The sequence below is a fragment of the Scyliorhinus torazame genome, chromosome 5, assembly GCF_047496885.1.
Source record: "Scyliorhinus torazame isolate Kashiwa2021f chromosome 5, sScyTor2.1, whole genome shotgun sequence".
In the NCBI taxonomy this organism is placed as follows: domain Eukaryota; kingdom Metazoa; phylum Chordata; class Chondrichthyes; order Carcharhiniformes; family Scyliorhinidae; genus Scyliorhinus; species Scyliorhinus torazame.
This window is the reverse complement of record NC_092711.1, coordinates 107,687,990-107,708,429: the sequence shown is the minus strand read 5'-3', so window position 1 is coordinate 107,708,429 and position 20,440 is coordinate 107,687,990. Positions and strand designations below refer to the sequence as shown.

Here is a 20,440-nt window from a genome sequence, read left to right as displayed (position 1 = left end):
TCATGGTGCTGAGGACCCGGGTTCGATCCCGGCCCCGTGTGGGTTTGCACATTCTCCTCGAGTCTGCGTGGACCTCACGCCCACAACCCAAAGATGTGGAGGGTAGGTGGATTGGCCACACTAAGTTGCCCCTTAATTGGAAACAAAAGTAGAATTGGGTACTCTTTTTAAAAAAAATAAAAAATAAAAATTTAAATCACATGAAAGACTGAAGATGATTCATTGGAGTCTCTCCTGTTGATAATAAACACCAGCCCAGTTATAGGAATTAATATTCTGCATAAAATTCTAATAAAACCAGCCTAGTGTTAAATACGGTGTGTTGTCTTTTTAATATCTCGAACCTTTGTTCTCCCTCCCCTGTCTCCTCCATCCTCACCCCCAACAAATGTGAGGAGCTCATGGAGCTTCTTTGTCACTCAGATTGGGCAGGGTTTTCCGGTTCTCCCGTGACTTGCTTTCCGGTGGGGGAGGAAACTCGCCTTGGCTGCCGGCGGGATATTCTGGTCCTGTCAAAGTCTGTGGTCTATTTGTGTGGTTCACCCATCCCGCCGTGAGAACCGCCGCGAGGGGGTGGCCTCTGGCGGGTCTGGAAGGTCCAGCCAGCAGGAAGGGCTGGAAAATCCCATCAATTGAAACAATCCGATCAGCTGATTCTGCTGCTCCTCCACTAAACCACTCAGTAAATCTGCCTCGAAAGTCGTTTCTTTTCCAAGTTCTGAACTCACATCTTTCCCCTCTTTTTCTGTTATCTGACATCATGCCCTCTCAGAGATCATCTTGTCTGTGAGACTTACCCTTTGCTCCTTTGATCCTTTGACCCGATTCTCACTAAACTGCTGAACATCCAGCTTCCACAATCTCCACGTTTCTATGGTATCTCCATGGAGTCATTGTCTTTGTGCCTCTCTTTACACAATCAAGTGAAGTTTCGTCCTCACACAGAACACATGGAAGCACAAGTGGATAGCACTGTGGCTTCACAACGCCAGGGTCTCAGATTAGATTCCCCGCTGGGTCACTGTCTGTGCGGAGTCTGTACGTTCTCCCCCTTTCCGCGTGGGTTTCCTCTGGGCGCTCCGGTTTCCTCCCACAGTCCAAAGATGTGCAGGTTAGGTGGACTGGCCATGATAAGTTACCCTTAGTGACCAAAAGGTTTAGGAGGGGTTATTGGGTTACAGGGATAGGGTGGAAGTGAGGGCTTAAGTGGGTCGGTGCAGACTCGATGGGCCGAATGGGCTCCTGCACAGTATATTCTGTTTCTTCCCGCTGTGAATGGTGTGATGTTTTTTCAGGCTGTAACTGGTTAAAGCTCTTTCCAGTCAGTTCACTGGAACACTCTCACTCGGGTGTGTGTTGTGTGTGTCTCTGTGCTTTTCCAGTCACACTGATGTTTGAAATATTTTCCCACAGACAGAGCAAACATTTTTCATTCCACATTCATAGTCTGAGGATATTCAGGTCCAGATCAATTGAGTGACACTGTCAGATCGTAATGTGATATTTGGTTTGTGTTTCCTGTCTGAAAATCCTCTCCTAATGCCCTGGAAAAGGAGTTTACAAAGGTCACACGATCAGTACAAGATAGAAATTCAGAACAGACAATTCCAGTTGCTGGGGAACCTTTCTTTTCTTTCTTTCCCCAAAGCTGCAAATCCCCCTCCCACATACCCTCTCCCCGGGCTGAAATCTAAATGAAGTATTAGATCATTATTTCTGTATCTTTCCAAAGTTATATAATTAGAGGTAAGAATATGCTTTATAAGTCACTTCATCCATGACTTGTGACAGACATTAATCTGAATCACCCTGACTGAGCACGCAGAATAACATATGTGAACCTTGTGTCCAGAACTGACAGATTTGATGAGCAATCACGATGGTCGTTTCTCCAAATCTTCCCGGTTTCCTTCGTTCTTCCTCTCCCTCTCGAACTAATTTATACTGGACATCAGACTCAGGGCTCATTCTGGTTCTCTTCCTGCTGACTAAATAACTTCAATCAAATAGAAGACTGAATCCACTGTTCGGTCCCTGCTCCAATCTCCATTCCTGACATACTGACCTCTCCCTGGCAACAGTTTCAGACTTACCTCGTCACTTTGCAACCTTGGTTTCATATTTGATCCCAATATGAGCTTCTGACCTCATATCTGTGCCATCACCAAGACTGTTTCCACTTGCGTTACATTATCCGGCTTCTCTCCTATGTCTGTGCGTCTGGTGCTAAACCTTGGTCATGTCATCCTCACCTCCTGCTTCAACTATTCCACTACACACCTCTCTCACATTCTCATAGATTATCATAGAATTTACAGTGCAGAAGGAGGCCATTCGGCCCATCGAGTCTGCACCGGCTCCTGGAAAGAGCACCCTACCCAAGGTCAACACCTCCACCCTATCCCCACAACCCAGCAACCCCACCCAACACTAAGGGCAATATTGGACACTAAGGGCAATATTGGACACTAAGGGCAATTTATCACGGCCAATCCACCTAACCTGCACATCTTTGGACTGTGGGAGGAAACCGGAGCACCCGGAGGAAACCCACGCACACACGGGGAGGATGTGCAGACTCCGCACAGACAGTGACCCAAGCCGGAATCGAACCTGGGACCCTGGAGCTGTGAAGCAATTGTGCTAACCACCATGCTACCGTGCTGCCCGTAAATTCTACCTCTGTAAACTTAATGCCATCCAAAAGTCTGCTACCCATGTCTTAATACACAGCAAGTTCCTTTCCCCTATGATCCCTGTGCTCCGAGACTTGCATTCGCTCCCAGTCAATTCTCACCCTTGTTTTCAAATCCCTCCATGGCCTAATCTCTCCCTGTGTCTGTCATCTCCTCCCCCCCCACAACCCCCCCCCCGCCCCCGGAGATATCTGTACAGCTCTATTCTGGACTCTTGTACACCCCCGATTATAATTAGTCCGCCATGGTTTTAAGTTCCCTCGGCCCCAAGCACTGAATTCCCTCTCTCCAACTCACTTTCGTCCTTTAAGACTCTCTTTAAAACTCACCTCTTTCAGTGAAACCTCCTGGTCGAGTCCAGCATTGGCACTGCGCATGCTCCAGCTCCCAATGACCGGTTAATGATTGACGGCTGCTCTGGACCAATAGGGGGAGTGGAGGACCAAGCGGAGTAGCTGCTCCTCCAACCAATCGGAATAAATAAGGGGGGGCTGTCCCCAATCGCCATCGTGAGTTGGAGCATGCGCAGTACAGAGGATGATTCAGGCGGTCGGGTGGAAACCCTCATCAGGTCAAATTCAGCCGAGTGAGTCATGAGGGAGGGAGGGATGGAGGCGGCGGATGGGTCGGGAAGCTTCATAAACACTCCGTGTGGGCCCCAACCCCGAATACGAAGCTCGGATACAGCAGCTGAACCGGCGAACACTGCTCAGGCTTTTCCCCGAGACAGGCCCGGCTGTTGTGCGGCAGGGCGCATGCGGAGGGAGCGAGAGCCCCGGCTTTGTTCCGCCTCTCATTCACTCTGATTGGTTGGAGGTCCCCCCCCCCCTCTTCCTATTGGTCAGAACCTGCCGTTAATCAGTCCCCATTCAATGGGTGATTCACAAACACCCGCTGGAGGCCCCAAGCCCCCAATAAGACCCATTGGTTTTAGTGTCAGTCTGCAGACAGGAGCTGGAGAACTGAACCCAGGCAGAGGAGAGGGAGGGAGAAAACTGGGAGTGGAGGAAAGAAATGATGCAGATGGTGAGATGGGTTTGGATTTCAGCCCAGGGAGGAGGGAGAGTGCGTGGGACTGGGATTGACAGCTTTGGGGGAACAAGAGAGGAAAAAACGTTCCAGAGAAACTAGAATTGACTGTTCAGAATTTCTATCCTGGACTGACAGTGATGGCTTTTGAAACATGAGAGATTACAGCTCTCAGGAAAGATTAAATAGAGTGGGACCTTTTTGTAGCGACAACAACAAATTAAGCAGTGACCTTCTATAAATCTTTTAAATTATCAATAGTTTGGAGAGGGGCGATGTGAGAGAGTCCAAAATCAGGAACCATCAATAAACAACAAGTCAGAAATACAAGATAGTTACGAATAAATCCAAGAGGGCAATACGGACACATTTATTTATCACAGGTTTAGAATGTGCAACACATTACCATGGAAATGAGCTGAGGAAAGTGCTGAGATGTTTCCAAAAGGAAACTGGACAAGCACATGAGAGAAAATGGAACCGAAGATGTGTGCCGAGTATTGATAGAATCTGTGACAGAATGGACTGTTTGTGTCTTATATATTCACAGTAATTCAATGTAATTTCATTTTACAGAATATTTGCAGATGCAAACATCATGTTGAGATCTGACAGAGTCACTTGATTCATCAGGACCGCCCTTTCAACGTGGAAGGAGAAATGTTTGTCTGTTTTGTCTTTCGGAAAAAATGTCAAAAATCACTGTGATTGGGAAAGCACCGAGACACAGACATCGAAGTAATTTTCCACAGTTAGCTGGAACTGAGCTTTAACCAATCACACAGCATGAAATTAAATTGCAGCATTTACATCAAGGAGAAACTGTACTCTGGCTTCAACTGATGATCCAAGTTGGAGAAACATAAGGAAATTCGAGCCAGAGGAATCAAGAAGCAGCAATAGGACATTCAGCCCCGTGACCACGTTCCACCATTTAATAACATCATGGCTGATCTGATAGTGACCTCAAATCTTCATCCCACCTACACCAGATAACCTATCAATAACCATGGAGAAACCGTGGAAATGTGGGGACTGTGGGATGGGATTCAATTACCCATCTGAATTGGAAACTCACCGACGTGTTCACACTGGGGAAAGACCATTCACCTGCTCAGTGTGTCGGAAGGGATTTTCTAAATCATCCAACCTCATCGCACACCAGCATGTTCATACTGACCAGAGACCGTTTAAATGTGCTGACTGTGAGAAGAGCTTTAAAAGCAGAAATAATTTACTGTTGCACCAACGCACTCACTCTGGGGAGAGGCCATTCACCTGCTCCGTGTGTGGCAAGGGATTCACTCAGTCATCAATCCTCCTGAGACACCAACTTGTTCATACTGATCAGAGACCTTTTAAATGTGCTGACTGTGAGAAGAACTTTAAAAGCAGAAAGGATTTACTGTTACATCAACGCACTCACACTGGGGAGAGGCCATTCATGTGCTCCATGTGTTGGCAGGGATTCAAATGTTCATCCAACCTTCTGCAACACCAGCGAGTTCACACCGGGCAGAGACCGTACACTTGCCCCGTGTGTGACAAGAAATTCACTCAGTCATCCAACCTGAATAGACACCAACTTGTTCACACTGAACAGAAACCTTTTAAATGTTCCGACGAAAAAAAGATTTAAAAGTAAACCGAATCTGCTGAAACACCAGCGAGTTCACACGGAAACAGAATCACAGAATTTACAGTGCAGAAGGAGGCCATTCGGCCCATCGAGTGCACCAGCCCTTGGAAAGAGCACCCGACTTAAGCCCATACCTCCAACCTAACCCATAACCCTACCTCACCTTTTTGGAAACTTCAAGGGCAATTTAGCATGGCAAATCCATATATCTTTGGACAGTGGGGGGAAACCGGAGCACCCGGAGGAAACCCACGCAGACACTGGGGCAACGCGCAGACAGTGACCCAAGCCGGGAATCAAACCTGGGAACCTGGAGCTGTGAAGCAACAGTGCGGACCACTGTGCTACCGTGTGGCCCACACGTGGGAGCGGTACTGGGGAGAGGCTGTTTAACTGCTCCGTGTGTGGGAGGAGATTCACTCAGTCAAACAACCTGCACAGACATCCGCAAGTTCACTGGGCAACAGCAGGGTTCGGATTCAGCTGTTGTTGCTGCTGTTAGTCACATTCAGGACTGAATGATGCCTGGACATCTGTTTCCAGTGGGGCTCTACAGTTTTCCGGTATATATCAATGATTTAGACTTAAATGTATGCACCAAGATTATACAAAAGTTGCTGATGTGTTTTAGACGATGAGGGAGAAAGCCATGGACTGGGTCAGGTGGACAGAAAAATGGTGAATGGAAATTTAGATAACGAGGGGTTAGGAACACACTTCACTTAACTCCCTATAAAAATAAGGTCACTTCAGGATAATGGAAAAAAACTGATTGGTGAGGACATGATGAATCTTTATTTGTTTTATTCTTTTTTGATATAAATTTAGAGTACCCAATTTATTTTTTCCAATTCAGGAACAGTTTAGCGTGGCCAATCCACCTAGCCTGCGCATCTTTGGGTGTGGGGACGAAACGCACGCAAACACGGGGAGAATGTGCAAACTTCACACGGAGAGTGACCCAGAGCCGGGATCGAACCTGGGACTTCAACGCCGTGAGGCCGCAGTGCTAACTGCTGCGTTACTGTACGGCCCTATTTGTTTGAATCTTATGTTTATTTACTTAAGTCAGTTAATGATGAAATAACTAATGCACATCCAGTTCCATGTGGGAAAACCAGGGGACTTCCATTACGCTGGAAATGTCATCAGCAGGAAGCAAAGGGGAATGACTGGAAGACTTTCCAGTGGATTTCTGGATTGTTCAGGACAAGATTCCATGCTTTGTGTGTTATATATGAATGATTTAGACTTTTTATTTAATAAACATTTTATTGAGGTATTTTTTGGTTTTACAACAACGCCAAAATAAACAATATACATAAGTCTATAAACATAGTGCAAAATAAAGTCTGTTACCCCCTTGCAGGTCCCACCTGTATTAACCCCCTACTCTAAACTAAACTAACTCTTCCCCCCCCCCCCCCCCACCCCCCCCCCCCCCCCCCACTTCCCCTTCTGCTGACGATTAATTTTCTGCAAAGAAGTCGATGAACGGTTGCCACCTCCGGGCGAACCCTAACAGTGACCCTCTCAAGGCAAACTTGATTTTCTCCAGACAGAGAAAGCTAGCCATGTCCGATAGCCAGGTCTCCAATTTCGGGGGCTTTGAGTCCCTCCAAGCTAATAGTATCCGTCTCCGGGCTACCAGGTAAGCAAAGGCCAGAACATCTGCCTCTTTCTCCTCCTGGATTCCCGGATCTTCCGACACCCCTAAAATCGTCACCTCTGGACTCATCACCATCCTTGTTTTCAATGCTTTGGACATGACGTCTGCAAACTCCTGCCAGAATCCCCTGAGCTTTGGGCATGTCCAGAACATATGGACATGGTTCGCTGCCCCCACCCCCCGCACACCTTGCACACCTGTCTTCTACACCAAAGAACTTGCTCATTCGGGCCACTGTCATTTGAGCACGGTGAACGACCTTGTACTGTCTCAGGCTGAGCCTGGCACATGTTGTGGTCGCGTTGACTCTACTCAATACATCCGCCCAGAGACCATCCTCTATCTCTCCTCCTAACTCCTCCTCCCATTTGCGCTTCAGCTCCTCGGTCTGCATGTTCTCTGACCCCCATGAGCTCCTTATAGATGTTGGAGACCTTCACTTCTCCCACCCTCACTCTGGAAACTACCTTGTCCTGAATCCCCTTTGGTGGTAGGAGCGGGAAGGTTGAGACCTGCCTAGGTAGGAAGTCCCGCACCTGCAGGTACCTTTATTTGTTTCCCCTCGCCAATCCAAATTTCTCCTCCAGCTCCCTCAAGCTAGGAAAGTTCCCCTCTGTAAACATATCCCCCATCATCTCAATTCCTGCTCTCAGCCATCTCCGAAACCCCAGGTCCATCTTTCCCGAGGCAAACCGGCGGTTATTACAGATTGGGGCCCAGACCCGATGCACCCTCCGCTCCCACATGCCTCCTCCACTGTGCCCAGACTCTCAGGGCTGCCACCACCACAGGGCTGGTGGAGTGCCGTGCCGGCGGGAGCGGCAGAGGTGCGTTATCAGTGCCCCCAAACTGGTGCCTCCATACGCGCCATGCCGACCTTCCCCCACCACCTGATCATGGCTATATTCGCCGCCCAATAATAGTTACTGAAGTTTGGCAGCACCAGCCTGCCCTCCCCGGCTTCGCTCAATCATTCCCTTTTTTACTCACGGTGTCTTGCCCGCCCATACGAAATGAAATGAAAATTGCTTAATGTCACAAGGCGGCTTCAAATGAAGTTACTGTGAAAAGCCCCTAGTTGCCACATTCCGGCGCCCGTTCGGGGAGGCTGGTACGGGAATTGAACCGTGCTGCTAGTCTGCCTTGGTTTGCTTTAAAAGCCAGTGATTTAGCCCAGTGTGCTAAACCAGCCCCATACAAAGCCGGTGGTAACTTTGTTAACCCGTTTGTAGAAGGAGCGCGGAATAAAGATGGGGAGACACTGGAACACAAACAGGAATCTCGGAAGGACCGTCATCTTCACCGTCTGTACCCTCCCAGCTAGTGACAGCGGGAGCACGTCCCACCTCCGAAAACCGTCCTTTGTTTGGTACACCAGACGGGCGAGATTAAGTTTGTGTAACTGTTCCCATTCCCGCGCCACTTGGATGCCTAGATACCTAAAACTTCCCCAATCGCCTCTCCTGTCCCCTTGCCTGGATCGCAAACATCTCGCTTTTCCCCATATTTAGTTTGTACCTTGAGAACCGGCCAAATTCCCCTAGAATCCTCATGATTTCTTCCATAACCCCCACTGGGTCTGACACAGAGAGAAGCAGGTCGTCTGCATAAAGTGAGACTCTGTGTTCCACTCCCCCCCCCCCCCCCTCCCCCCGGATCAACCCCTTCCAGCCCCTTGAGGCTCTCAGCGCAATTGCCAGCGGCTCTATAGCTGGCGCAAATAACAGTGGGGAGAGGGGACACCCCTGCCTCGTCCCCCGGTGTAGCCTAAAATAGTCCGATGTCGTCCTATTCGTCCGTACGCTCGCCACAGGAGCCTGAAATGGAAACCTGACCCAGTCAATAATGCCCCGTCCATATCCGAACCGTCCCAGCACCTCCCACAATATTCCCATTCTACTCGATCAAAAGTTTTTTCTGCATCCATTGCGACCACTACCTCCACCTCCCTACCTTCTGGGGGCATCACAATCGCAATTAGCAACCTTCTTACATTGGACACCAATTGCCTTCATAGATTATCCTAGAATTTACAGTGCAGAAGGAGGCCATTCGGCCCATCGTGTCTGCACCGGCTCTTGGAAAGAGCACCCTACCCAAGGTCAACACCGCCACCCGATCCCCATAACCTAGTAACCCCATCCAACACGAAGGGCAATTTTGGACACTAAGGGCAATTTATCATGGCCAATCCACCTAACCTGCACACCTTTGGACTGTGGGAGGAAACCGGAGCACCCGGAGGAAACCCACGCACACACGGGGAGGATGTGCAGACTCCGCACAGACAGTGACCCAAGCTGGAATCGAACCTGGGACCCTGGAGCTGTGAAGCAATTGTGCTATCCACAAGGCTACCGTGCTGCCCCAAGTGGTGCCGTGGTGCCTTCCCTTAACAAATCCCGGAACACAATCTTCAATCCTAGAGGAGAAAATTTTGGCCAGCAGTTTGGCGTCCACATTCAACAGGGATATCGGCCTGTATGACCCACACAGCTCCGGATCCTTATCCCACTTCAGAATCAGTGAGATCGTGGCCTGTGACATCGTCGGGGGAAGCACCCCTCCCTCCCTTGCCTCATTGAATGTCCTCACCAACAGCGGCCCCAAAATCCCAGAAAACTTTTTCATGAACTCCGCTGGGAACCCGTCTGCATGGCCTTCAGACCCTATCTCTTCGATCGAAGTCCCCAGCCCTTCTACCAGCTCCCCGTCCACCTTCGGGAAATTAAGCCCCCCAAGGAAATGCCTCATCCCCTCTGGCCCCGGTGGGGGTCCCGACCCGTGCAGCCTACGATAAAAATCCTTAAACGCCTTGTTCAACCCTGCTGAATCTCCCACCAGGTTTAGGCCCAATCCTTTACTTTCCCTATCTCCCTGGCTACCTTCCTCCTAAGCTGCTGTGCAAGCATTCTGCTGTCCTCTCCGTGCTCATAGATCGCCCCCCCCTCACCTTTCTCAGCTGCTCCACCGCCCTCCCTGTGGTTAGCAAGCCAACTCTGCCTGTAGCCTCTGCCGTTCCCTTAGAAGCCCTGCCTCTGGGGTCTCCGCATACCTCCTGTCGACCTGTAGTATCTCCTTTATAGTCGGTCCGTCTCTGTCCTGTCTACTTTCTCCCTGTGGGCCCGTATCGAGATCAGCTCCCCTCTAACCACCGCCTTCAATGACTCCCAGACCACCGCTGCTGAAATTTCCCCCATGTCATTGACCTCCAGGTAATTCTGAATACATTTCCTCAACCGCCCACACACCTCGTCCGCTAAGAGCCCCATGTCTAACCTCCAGTGTGGGCGCTGGTTACTGTCTTTACTAACCTGTAGGTCAACCCAGTGCGGGGCATGGACTGAGATTGTAATCGCCGAGCACCCTGTGTCTACCACCCCCGTCAGTAAAGCCCTGCTCAGAATGAGGAAATCGATCTGGGAGTACACCTTATGCACATATGAGTAGAAGGAGAACTCCTTTACTCTTGGCTGCCCAAATCTCCATGGGTCCAACCCCCCCCCCCCGCGCGCCATCTTCTCCATGAACACTTGTAGCTCCTTAGCCATTGCTGGCACCCTGCCTGTTTTTGAGCTTGACCGGTCTAAACCAGGGTCAATAACTGTACTGAAGTCCCCTCCCATGACCAGCTTATGCGAATCCAGGTCCGGTATCTTCCTCAGCATCCTCTTTATAAACTCCACATCGTCCCAGTACTGGCCTCCCCCATCTGAAACTATTCTTCCCGCCTCAAACACCACTCAATTGGTCTTTGAGAACAGCCCCGAGTGAAAAACCTGTCCGGCCCAACGTTTCCTTAACCTAATCTGGTCAGCTACTCGAAGGTGTGTCTCCTGCAGCATTACCACGCCTGCCTTCAGTCCTCTCATATGCACGAACACGCGTGCCCCTTTTTAAAAATAAATTTAGAGTACCCAATTAATTTTTTCCAATTAAGGGGCAATTTAGCGTGGCCAATCCACCTAACCTGCACATCTTTGGGTTGTGGGGCGAAACCCACACAAACACGGGGAGAATGTGCAAACTCCACACGGACAGTGACCCACAGCCGGGATCGAACCTGGGACATCGCGTGCTCTCTTGACCGGCCCATTGAGCCCTCTTACATTCCAGGTGGTCAGTCTAGTTGGTGGGCTCATCGACCCCCTTCGCCGATCAGCCATCCATTCTCTTGGACCAGTCGCCAGCCCACGCCCCACACATCCACCGGCCCGACCCCAGGCAGCCTCAGCCCCTGACCCCCTCTCTGTCCCTCAGTAACAGTCCCTCCCTCATCAGCAGAACATTTTTTCCCCCTCCCCCCCAGTAACAGCACAAAATTAATCAACCCCTTTGATAAGCCTAACATCTGTTCACCCCCTCCCCCCCCCCCCCCCAACTACGCTTCCATAAGCTAGTCCGCCCAGCTAGCTTGGTGGCTCTCGCCCCTGGTGCCAGACAATCACCCACCTATTGGTCCCCCCCCCGTCCCCCCCTCTGCTCATACATACATATTCAACTGGAAGGCAATCCCAACACAATTGTACAACAGAGATTTAAAAAAACCCAGGTTGGACTCCAACAGAACATAAGATCAAGCAAAAGATCCAGCATCTGTACAAACACACCTCCATCCCCAACAGTGCAAATGCAAACTTTACGTCACTCAGTTCTGCAGCTGACCACAGATCCATACAGCAGGCATTACAAATAATGACCAAAAAAGCGAGAAACAAGAAACTTCTTTTGAAAAACATAAACGCTACAGCAAGATTCAAAGTTCTCAGTCCAGCACCAGTCCTTTCCTTTTTGCAAAGTCCAGCGCTTCTTCAGGCGACTCGAAATAGAAATGTTGTTCCTCGTATGTGACCCAGAGGCTGGCCAGGAACAACAGTCCGAACTTCACCTTTTTCTTGAAAAGGGTCGACCTGATCTGGTTAAACACCTCTCTTCTCCTGATCTGGTTAAACCTCTCTTTTCTCCTAGCTACCTCCGCACTCAGGTCTTGATAGATCCGCAGGATACTGTTGTCCCATTTGCAGCACCATGTCTGCTTGGCCCACTGTAAAACGCGCTCCTTATTCAGATATCTGTGGAATCTCACCACCATTGCCCTCAGGGGGGTCTCCCATTCGCGGCTTCCTCGCAAGCGCTCTGTGAACCCTGTCCACCTCCAAGGGTCGTGGGAATGCCCCATCCCCCAGCAGCTTCTCGAACATGGCCGCTATATATGCCCCAGCGCCCGCTCCTTCAGATCCCTCCGGGAGCCCAACGATCCTCAAGCTCTGCCAGCGGGATCTATTCTCTAGGTCCTCCACCTTCTCCAGGAGCGTTTTCTGCTGGTCTCTTAGCATCCCCACCTCCAACCGGTCCACATCAGACACCATTTCCCTGGCCCTACACTCATCCCTAGAGCATCTCGAAAACAAGGAATCCTACATTAGACTCCTATTTATTGACTGCAGCTCCGCCTTCAACACCATAATCCCAGCCAAGCTCATATCAAAGCTCCAAAACCTAGGTCTTGGCTTCCCACTCTGCAACTGGATCCTCGATTTTCTGACTAACAGACCATAATCAGTAAGAATGAACAACAACACCTCCTCCACAATAGTCCTCAACACCGGCGCCCCGCAAGGCTGCGTACTTAGCCCCCTACTCTACTCCCTGTACACACACGACTGCGTGGCAAAACTTGGTTCCAACTCCATCTACAAGTTTGCTGACGATATGACCATAGTGGGCCGGATCTCGAATAACGATGAGTCTGAATACAGGAGGGAGATAGAGAACCTAGTGGAGTGGTGTAGTGACAACAATCACTCCCTCAATGCCAGCAAAACTAAAGAGCTGGTAATTGACTTCAGGAAGCAAAGTACTGTACACACCCCTGTCAGCATCAACGGGGCCGAGGTGGAGATGGTTAGCAGTTTCAAATTCCACATCTCCAAAAATCTGTCCTGGTCCACCCATGTCGACGCTACCACCAAGAAAGCACAACAGCGCCTATACTTCCTCAGGAAACTAAGGAAATTTGGCATGTCCACATTGACTCTTACCAACTTTTACAGATGCACCATAGGAAGCATCCTATCATTTTGCATCACAGCCTGGTATGGCAACTGCTCAGCCCAGGACCGCAAGAAACTTCAGAGAGCCGTGAACACCGCCCAGTCCATCACACGTACCTGCCTCCCATCCATTGACTCCATCTACACCTCCCGCTGCCTGGGGAAAGCGGGCAGTATAATCAAAGATCCCTCCCACCCGGCTTACTCACTCTTCCAACTTCTTCCATCAGGCAGGAGATACAGAAGTCTGAGAACACGCACAAACAGACTCAAAAACAGCTTCTTCCCCACTGTCACCAGACTCCTAAATGACCCTCTTACGGACTGACTTCATTAACACTACACCCTGTATGCTTCATCCAATGCCAGTGCTTATGTAGGTACATTGTATATGTTGTGTTGCCCTATTATGTATTTTCTTTTATTCCCTTTTCTTCTCATGTACTTAATGATCTGTTGAGCTGCTCGCAGAAAAATACTTTTCACTGTACCTCAGTACACGTGACAATAAACAAATCCAATCCAATCCAATCCAACTCCACCGCTGTTTGATGTTCCTCCTGGCCTACCAGCTCCTTCTCTACTTTCTGAATCACCCGATCTTGGGCATCCAATCTAAGTTCCAGCCGCGAAATTGCCTCTTTAATTGGTTCCAAGCAGTCTTGCTTCTGCTTGGCGAAGCCCTCCTGGAAAGCTTGCATCAACTGCTCCGTTGACCGCTGGGTCGACAAACCAGAGGTCCAGTCATCTGCCATGCTTACTCCCAGTGCCGCTTCAGCCCAAGTCTTCTCTGTCTTTCTGTTTCTGCACTTATGAGTACTTCTAGTCCTCCTCTCCATGCACCGATGTGGGAATTCAGTTCACAATTGCCTCTGTCATCAATTTTTCAAATCAAATCCGGTAAAAAGTCAGGGAAAAAGGTCCAAAAGTCCGACCCGAGCGGGAGCCACCAAATGTGCGACTTACTCCTTCATAGCCGCCACAGGAAGCCCGCGGAGAAGGCTTTTGATCGGGTAGAGTGGAATTACCTGTGGGAGGCGCTGGGAAGGTTTGGGTTTGGTGAGGGCTTTATTGACTGGGTGCGGTTGCTCTATCAGGCACCAGTAGCGAGTGTGCTTACGAACCGGCTCAGGTCGGGGTATTTTGAACTACACCGAGGGACGAGGCAAGGGTGCCCCCTCTCCTTGTTACTGTTTGCTCTGGCCATAGAGCCATTGGCCATGGCGTTAAGAGCCTCTAGGAACTGGAAATGGCAGGTTCGAGGGGGGGTGGAGCACCGGGTCTCGCTTTACGCAGATGACCTGCTCTTGCATATTTCAGACCCATTGGAGGGGTTGGGTGAAGTAATGCAAATCCTGGGGGAATTTGGCAATTTTTCGGGGTATAAGTTGAACATGGGAAAAGGTGAGATGTTCACGATCCAGGCAAGAGGACAGAAGAGACTGGGAGAGCTGCCGCTTAGAATGGTAGTGTAGAGCTTTTGGTATCTGGGAATCCAGGTGGCCCGGGAATGGGAGACACTGCACAAGTTAAACCTATCCCGGCTGGTAGAGAAAATGGAAGAGGGCTTTAAGAGATGGGACATGCTCCCGCTATCCCTGGCGGAGTGGGTACAGACCGTGAAAATGGTCCTCCCCAGATTTCTGTTTGTCTTTCAGTGCCTCCCCATCAGCATCCCTGAGGCCTTTTTCAAGCGGGTGAATAAGGTTATTTCAGGCTTTGTGTGGGCGGGTAAAACCCCACGAGTGAAGAAAGTGTTGCTGGAGCGCAGTCGGGGGGAGGGTGGGTTGGCGCTGCCAAACTTCTACAATTACTACTGGGCGGCTAATATAGCCATGATCAGGAAGTGGGTAGCGGGGGGAGGGGTTTGTGTGGGAGCGGATGGAGGTGGCGTCATGCAAAGACACAAGTTTGGGATCACTGATAACGGCACCTCTTCCGTTCTCGCCGGCCCGATACTCCACAAGTCCGGTGGTAGTGGTGACTCTGAGAATCTGTGGGCAATGGAGGAGATATAAGAGAGTGGAGGGAGCATCGGTTTGGACCCCGATTTATAATAATCGTCGGTTTGTACCGGGTAGGCTGGATGGTGGGTTCTGGAGATGGCAAAGGGCAGGAATTAGAAGGATGGGGGATCTATTTATAGACGGGAGCTTTCCCAGCTTGAAAGCCTTGGAGCATAAATTTGAATTGCCAGCAGGGAACGGGTTTAGGTATTTGCAGGTGCGAATCTTCCTGAGAAAACAGGTTCCGGCCTTTCCGCTGCTGCCACCACGGGGGATACAGGATAGAGTAGTCTCCAGTACCTGGTAGGAGAGGGGAAGGTAGCAGATATTTACCAGGAGCTTTCGGAGACAGAGGAAATTCCAGTGAAGGAGCTTAAGGGCAAGTGGCAGGACGAGCTAGGAGAAGGGATAGAGGCGGGGCTATGGGCAGACGCCCTAAGCTGGGTTAATAGTTCCTCATCATGTGCCAGGCTTAGCCTGATACAATTTAAGGTAGTCCACCGGGCACACATGCCGGTGGCCCAGATGAGCAAGTTTTTCGGGGTAGAGGATAGGTGTGCAAGGTGCGCGAGAAGCCCAGCAAATCATGTCCACATGTTTTGGGCATGCCCGAAGCTTGGAGGGTTTTGGCAGGGTTTTGCTAAAACCAAAGGTGGTGCTGCATCCTGAGGTAGCGATCTTTGGAGTGTCGGAAGAGCCGGGGGTTCAGGGGCCGAAAGAGGCTGACGTCTTGGCCTTTGCCTCCCTGGTAGCCCGGAGACGGATCTTGCTAATGTGGAGGGACTTGAAGCTCCAGAGTGTGGAGACCTGGGTTAGTGACATGGCTGGGTTTATGTCTCGAGAAGATAAAGTTAGCCTTGGGAGGGTCAATGGTCGGGTTCACCCGGAGGTGACCGCCGTTCGTCGACTTTCTCGGGGAAAATTAAAATGTCAGCAGAAACAGTATTCCAAGGGGGCGGGGGGGGGGGGGGGGGGGGGTGGGATTGTTGTTTTATGGTTGGGGTGTGTGACGATTGGGTTGGGGGTGGTAATGTTTATTGTACCATGTTTTTGTCATTGTTATTGTTATTATCATTAAAAATTTCAAATACCTTACGAAAAATATTTTTAAAAAGAGACACTGCAAATTTGGAAAACCAGTGACAACATCTGGGCCTCAGACAAGAAAGAAAAGTGTCCAAAATGCCTTCTTGACCACCTGATCTACCTGTCCAGCCATCTTCGGGAATCTATGGTTTTTGAATCCAAGGTCACTGTTCCTGTATAATTCTCAACATCATCCCATTTATTCTTCATTCCCTTCTCTTGTTACCCTCCAAATTCTTGATGTCACACTGCTCCAGTTGAATTCTGTTTGCCATTTTTCTGTCCATCTGAACCAGGCAATTGATATCTTCCTGCTGTCGTCTGATTTATTCTGCATAATAATAATCTTTTAGTGTCACAAGTAGGCTGACATTAACGCTGCCACACTGCAGCGCCTGTTCAGGTACACTGAGGGAGAATCCAGAATGTCACCTTTAACAAGCAGCACGGTAGCATTGTGGATAGCACAATTGCTTCACAGCTCCAGGGTCCAAGGTTCGATTCCGGCTTGGGTCACTGTCTGTGCGGAGTCTGCACATCCTCCCCGTGTGTGCGTGGGTTTCCTCCGGATGCTCCGGTTTCCTCCCACAGTCCAAAGATGTGCAGGTTAGGCGGATTGGCCATGATAAAGTGCCCTTAGTGTCCAAAATTGCCCTTAGTGTTGGGTGGAGGTGTTGACCTTGGGTAGGGTGCTCTTTCCAAGAGCCAGTGCAGACTCAATGGGCCGAATGGCCTCCTTCTGCACTGTAAATTCTATGATAATCTATAAGCACATCTTTCTAAGCGGAAACCGGAGCACCAGGAGGAAACCCACGCATTGTCAAACACATGAATAACTTCTGTATCTTCCACCAACTTCTTCATCATAGCCCCTACATTTAACTCAAAATCATTGATTTGTACCACAGAACTGTGGAACCCCACATGAAATAGGCATCCAAATAAATTTTAGTCCTGCATGTGGTTAACAGCAGCAATAACAGCAGAATCCAAACCCGGATGCCGCCTGTGAACTTGCTGGTGTCTGAGCAGGTTGTTTGACTGAGCAAATGCCTTTCCACACACGGGACAGTTGAATGGCCTCTCCCCAGTGTGAACTCACTGGCGTTTCAGCAGATTGTTAACTTTTAAATCCCTTCTCACAGTGCGAACATTTAAATGGTCTCTGATCAGTGTGAACAAGTTGGCGTATCAGAAGATTGGAAGAAGCAATGAATTCCTGTCCACACACACAGAAGATGAATGGCCTCTCCCCAGTGTGAACTCGATAGTGTGTCAGAAGGTGAGCTAACCGAGTGAATCCCTTCCCACAGATCGAGCAGGTGAATAGCCTCTCCCCAGTGTGAGTGTGTTGGTGTTTCAGAAGATCCCATTTGCTTAAAGGTTTTCTCACAGTCAGAACAATTAAATGGTCTCTAATCAGTGTGAAATAATTGGTGAATCAGAAGGTGGGAGGAACAAGTGAATCTCTTCCCACACACGGAGCAGGTGAATGGCCTCTCCCCAGTGTAAGAGCGATGATGTATCAGTAAATCCTTTTTACTTTTAAAGCTCTTCTGACAGTCAGCACATTTAAATGGTCTCTGATCAGAGTGGACCTGACGGTGGGTCCGGAGGTTTGATAAAGCATTAAATCCCTTCCCACAATCCAGACAGGTGAATGGCCTCTCACCTGTGTGAACATGAAATGAAACGAAAATCACTTATTGTCACAAGTAGGCTTCAAATAAAGTTACTCTGAAAAGCCCCTAGTCGCCACATTCCGGCACCTGTTCAGGAAGGCTGGTACGGGATGGTGTGTAGAGGCGGGATGACTGAGTGAATCCCTTCCATCAAACAGAGCAGGTGAATGACCTCTCCCCAGTGTGACTGCATCGATGAGTTTTCACTTCAGATGGATAATTGAAACCCTTCCCACAGTCCCCACATTTCCACGGTTTCTCCGTGATGCCAGTGTTCTGGTGTTCTTATGTCTGTCCAGGTTGGACGATGAGTTGAAGCCTCGTCTACACACAGCCTGAGTGCAGTTTCTTCCTGATGTGAAGCCTTGTCCACACACACAGCCTGAGTACGGTCACTTCCTGATGTGAAGTCTGGCCCACACACACAGCCTGAGCACGGTCTCTTCCTGATGTGAAACCTGGTCCACACACACAGCCTGAGTACGGTCTCTTCCTGGTGTGAAGCCTGGTCCACACACACAGCCTGAGTCCGGTCACTTCCTGATGTGAAATCTGGTCCACACACAGAGCCTGAGTACAGTCTCTTCCTGATGTGAAACCTGGTCCACACACACAGCCTGAGTACGGTCTCTTCCTGATGTGAAGCCTGGTCCACACTCACAGCCTGAGTACGGTCTCTTCCTGGTGTGAAGCCTGGTCCACACACACAGCCTGAGTGCGGTCTCTTCCTGATGTGAAGCCTGGGCCACACACACAGCCTGAGTACGGTCTCTTCCTGATGTGAAGCCTGGTCCACACACACAGCCTGAGTACGGTCACTTCCTGACGTGAAGCCTGGTCCACACACACAGCCTGAGTACGGTCTCTTCCTGATGTGAAACCTGGTCCACACACACAGCCTGAGTACGGTCTCTTCCTGGTGTGAAACCTGGTCCACACACACAGCCTGAGTACGGTCACTTCCTGATGTGAAACCTGGCCCACACACACAGCCTGAGTACAGTCACTTCCTGATGTGAAATCTGGTCCACACACACAGCCTGAGTACGGTCTCTTCCTGGTGTGAAACCTGGTCCACACACACAGCCTGAGTACGGTCTCTTCCTGATGTGAAACCTGGGCCACACACACAGCCTGAGTACGGTCACTTCCTGATGTGAAACCTGGTCCACACACACAGCCTGAGTACGGTCACTTCCTGATGTGGAGCCTGGTCCACACACACAGCCTGAGTACGGTCACTTCCTGATGTGAAACCTGGCCCACACACACAGCCTGAGTACAGTCACTTCCTGATGTGAAATCTGGTCCACACACACAGCCTGAGTACGGTCTCTTCCTGGTGTGAAGCCTGGTCCACACACACAGCCTGAGTACGGTCACTTCCTGATGTGAAACCTGGTCCACACACAGCCTGAGTACGGTCTCTTCCTGATGTGAAACCTGGTCCACACACACAGCCTGAGTACGGTCTCTTCCTGATGTGAAGCCTGGTCCACACAGCCTGAGTACGGTCACTTCCTGATGTGAAACCTGGTCCACACACACAGCCTGAGTACGGTCTCTTCCTGATGTGAAGCCTGGTCCACACAGCCTGTGTACGGTCTCTTCCTGATGTGAAGCCTGGTCCACACACACAGCCTGAGTACAGTCTCTTCCTGATGTGAAACCTGGTCCACACACAGCCTGAGTACGGTCTCTTCCTGATGTGAAGCCTGGGCCACACACACAGCTTGAGTACGGTCACTTCCTGATGTGAAACCTGGTCCACACACACAGCCTGAGCACGGTCACTTCCTGATGTGAAACCTGGTCCACACACACAGCCTGAGTACGGTCACTTCCTGATGTGAAACCTGGTCCACACACACAGCCTGAGTACAGTCTCTTCCTGATGTGAAACCTGGTCCACACACACATCCTGAGTACGGTCACTTCCTGATGTGAAACCTGGTCCACACACACAGCCTGAGTACGGTCACTTCCTGATGTGAAGCCTGGCCCACACACACAGCCTGAGTACGGTCACTTCCTGATGTGAAACCTGGTCCACACACACAGCCTGAGTACGGTCTCTTCCTGATGTGAAACCTGGTCCACACACACAGCCTGAGTACGGTCTCTTCCTGATGTGAAGCCTGGCCTACACACACAGCCTGAGTACGGTCACTTCCTGATGTGAAACCTGGTCCACACACAGCCTGAGTACGGTCTCTTCCTGATGTGAAGCCTGGTCCACACACACAGCCTGAGTACGGTCTCTTCCTGATGTAAATGGTGCAATATTCTTTCAGACTCTGTGTTTGGTTAAAGCTCTTTGCACAGCCAGTTCCCTGGAATAATCACTGTGTGTATGTGCCTCAGTGCTTTTCCAGTCACACTGATGTTTGCAATCTTTTCTCTCAGGCAGGACAAACATTTCTCCTTCCACATTGAAAGGCTGATGATTTTCAACTCCTGATGAATCAATAGACTCTGTTAGGACTTGACATGATGTTTGGTTTGAATTTCCCATCTGCAATCCTAACATTGTGTAATAGAAGTTTACATAGAATCACTTAGATTCTACAATGAACATGC

At 49.9% G+C, this 20,440-nt stretch overlaps 1 protein-coding gene and 1 long non-coding RNA gene across 2 annotated transcripts in view; one reads left to right on the top strand and one right to left on the bottom strand.

Moving 5' to 3' along the window:
* LOC140419340 (uncharacterized) overlaps positions 1–3,124 on the bottom strand; it is a 77,981-nt gene extending 74,857 nt beyond the window's left edge. Inside the window, exons 1-2 of the mRNA XM_072503200.1 lie at positions 3,026–3,124; positions 798–1,544 (exon numbers count right to left, since the gene is read on the bottom strand). The gene's annotated coding sequence lies outside the window, so the exon portion shown is untranslated. The remainder of the gene's footprint in view (positions 1–797; positions 1,545–3,025) is intronic.
* Positions 3,125–3,172: 48 nt separating this feature from the next.
* LOC140419361 (uncharacterized) lies at positions 3,173–6,646 on the top strand. Its single transcript, XR_011945727.1, has 2 exons — positions 3,173–3,282; positions 4,302–6,646. It is a non-coding gene; the product is annotated as an uncharacterized lncRNA (long non-coding RNA).
* The last annotated feature ends 13,794 nt before the right edge of the window (positions 6,647–20,440 follow it).